At 31.4% G+C, this 3419-nt stretch overlaps 1 long non-coding RNA gene across 1 annotated transcript; it reads left to right on the top strand.

Moving 5' to 3' along the window:
• The first annotated feature begins 1700 nt into the window (after positions 1 to 1700).
• Positions 1701 to 2905, top strand: LOC126749322 (uncharacterized). The gene is made up of 2 exons (XR_007665010.1): positions 1701 to 2496; positions 2556 to 2905. It is a non-coding gene; the product is annotated as an uncharacterized LOC126749322 (long non-coding RNA).
• Positions 2906 to 3419: the final 514 nt, after the last annotated feature.

Below are 3419 nucleotides of genomic sequence, written 5' to 3'. Positions count from 1 at the left end.
AATTAATTTCTTGTGCACCAATTAATTTCACATAAATAAATACATTAAGTATCTACTACTAGTAATAAAGCTACAGTTTTTATTAATTTCTTCTATGTTTTTAGCGCTATTAATGTTGTGTCAATCGAAAACAACTAATGAAATTTAAATGCCATTTTCCCACTATATTTTCTACATTTCTTAAAAATATCCTTTTCATTTTCTGGTTAAAAGGATAGCAGAAAATTTGCCAAATATCTAAATTAAAAAAAAGATACTTTAAAATTTTAAATTACACATAATTTTCGGCTCATATGACCCAACCCACGGTATTCCCATCCCGTGGGGTCCTAACTTTATTGTTTACTGATTCTTATGAAAAAATTATGCATTTTGTAAAATGTTTAACATGTATTTCAAAAAAATGTATATAATATATGTATATAATATGAATCAAAAATAACTATTCATGTAACTAATTTCAATTTTATTAAAAAGGTAGCTGGAAAATGAGGGATGCATTTCTGCAGAAAAATGTTTGTCATTTAATGGATAGGTGTGTACTTCAAAATACTAAATAAACCACATTTTCTTATATAACAGTAAAATGATTCTAGTTATTTTACAGTGGAAACATAGAAAATGCACTTTATGAAAAAATTATGTAATGATAAAGAATAAAAATTTCTTACTAAACTAGTTATAGCTAAAAGAAAGTTAGAACCACAAACTAATAAATAATTTGCACTTACTTGAGGTTTTGCACATATCACTACCATCACCAGGTATAAAGTTTGCAGCAGAAACGCGCTGATTCTGCATCCAGAAATGCACATAGTCCTCACCAAATAGCAGTATTCTTGATTTATGTATAATTTTAGCACTGTCAATTTTTCCGATGTCTTAAAAGAAGGACTAACATAAACAACGTTTTATGAACAACTGTTTTCTGCTGGTCAACATTGTCATCTGGTTGTATTGTATCATTGTTATCCGGGGAAAATATGCATCCCTACCTGTCTCATAGACGAGACACGGAGCCGTCTGGGCAAACGGTGGTTAAAAAGATTGTATAAAGACAATTTAGGTTACTATACAAATTTCATTTATTGCATTTTTTAACATTTGTATTTTTTGTAGATCACAGGTCTGGCGCCCATAGTATAGCCATACATCTAAAAGAGTCATTAATATTCAGGAAGTACTGATAAGTTCAGGCTTGGAAAAAATGGTGACAGGGACGGACCCGTTTCTAAGTTTTCTAGGTCCGTACCAGAACTCACCACGTCGGCCACGGAGGGATCGAATTTCACATTTTACAATAAGTCGTAGCTTGTAAAATGTGGGTTTAGGGATTACCATTTATAATCAATTTCTTAGATCTGTGGTTCTACTATACCTACATGTTTATATCTAGATAAATTTGCATAAAAAATAGCTCGGTTCATAATAAATAAACTAGCCTGCTCATGGATGTGCTGAAGATGGTGATTAAAAATTCGTTATGTTAAAGAAAGTCTATGAATTAATATAATTATACAACTCGATTTCTGCCTACTAGAAAAAATAATAAAAAATATTATTTATAAATTCATAAGGGTGAACCACCCCTCTCACGGGCGGTAAGGGGTAATGGATGGTATATTAAATATTGTTATTAATTAGGGAGTATGTGTGCTAAATCTTATTTTGCAACTCGATTTCCTTCTGATAGAAAAAAATAGTATATTGTATACCTAGTAGGAAAAGCTTAACATTCCCGGGCGATCGTAAAAATTGCCAGTCGAGGCGCAAGCCGAGACTGGCAATACGGAGTCCGGGAATGTGGCTTTTCCTACGAGGTCTACATACTATTTTTCCGAAAATCGGGAATCATTAAAATTACGGTAAATTATTACTAATCATGTTAAAAATTTTAAATCAACATTATTATTTTTCCCTTAAATAAAAGAAGCCATGAAACATTGTTTTATAACTACGGAAACGAAGTACATAATTTTAAATTGTCAAACTTGACGAGTGAAAAGTTTATTTGTGGCGTCTTTCCAAAGTGTTGATTTTTTAACGTTTTAAAAAGCCAAAGTAACGTGTAAAATAATGAGTGATGATGACTGTTCCATTTCTGAAACCCTCCCAGAACTCACGGAGGCAGTGAATGCTGCATCATTGGAATTGTTACCAATAAAATCTAAAAATAAGTATAACTATGCATACAACCGCTTCATGGACTACCGTACGAATAAAAATGTAACTTCTTTCTCGGAAAATGTTGTAATGGCATACTTCTTGGAGCTTGGTTCCAAGATGAATTCTTCAACTTTATGGGCCAATTGTTCAATGCTGAAGGCAACCCTTGCAATTAGACATGATGTGGATATATCTGAATATTCAAAACTTCGGGCATTCCTGAAACAACAAGCACATGCCTATAAGCCAAAAAAATCCAAGATTTTAACTAAAGAAGAAATAAACAAATTTATTCAGGAAGCTCCAGATAAGGAATATTTAATGATTAAGGTAACTTACAAAACTTCAAATTATATTTGGATTCTTTACATGCTTATTTATTGTTGTAGGTAGCTGTAATATTTGGAATTTCCGGAGCTTGCAGAATGGACGAGCTGGTTAAAATGACTGTACAAGATATACAAGACCTACTATCTAAACTTTTAGTTACCATACCGGATTCAAAAACCAATACATCAAGATCATTTATAGTAATAGTTATTGTCATACAAATAAAATTATTAGTTTGGAAAATATTCAACAAAACAATGCTATTAGTTCCCAAGTTCTTCCAGTTTTCAATACTTGTACTAATTGTCAAATAACAGTAAATATAACAAATAATAAGTAATAATTTTAAAATATAATGTTAACCTTGTTTGTGCTGAAAGTTTTAAAAATAAAATTGTTTAGGAAAAAGCCTGTTCGCATTTATGTTCTAAAGTTTACTGTATGGAAATAACATTTCCTTACAGTACAGAAATGAATATTTCCTTACTGTTATTTTCGGTTGCCAGGCAACAATCAAGTTGGAGGAAATATTGACTTTTTCTTTCAAATATGTTGTCAAAAATGTTATTATTTCTTATTGATTTTCGGAAATATTATTTATAAATTCAAAAGGGTGAACCACCCCTCTGACGGGCGGTAAGGGGTAATGGATGGTATATGAAAATTTGTTATTAATTAGGGAGTATGTGTGCCTAATATTATTGTACAACTCGATCTATTCCTGATAATTTAGTAGATGCATTATTAATTAAAATGCATGTATGCATTAAGATACCCGCCAAACGGGTGCGAAGTGGTCGGGGTTAAAATGCCGCCAATCCTTAAAAGATAAAAATACATTGTATTTTACCTCAGGCAGTAGGTTTGTACATAAAATTTTGGCTGCCAAAAAATAGCTGCTAACTTCACGCAAAATCAAATTG

This window comes from Anthonomus grandis, chromosome 24 (assembly GCF_022605725.1).
Source record: "Anthonomus grandis grandis chromosome 24, icAntGran1.3, whole genome shotgun sequence".
Taxonomy (NCBI): domain Eukaryota; kingdom Metazoa; phylum Arthropoda; class Insecta; order Coleoptera; family Curculionidae; genus Anthonomus; species Anthonomus grandis.
The sequence above is the reverse complement of the archived record's forward strand: the minus strand, read 5'-3'. Positions and strand labels throughout refer to the sequence as shown.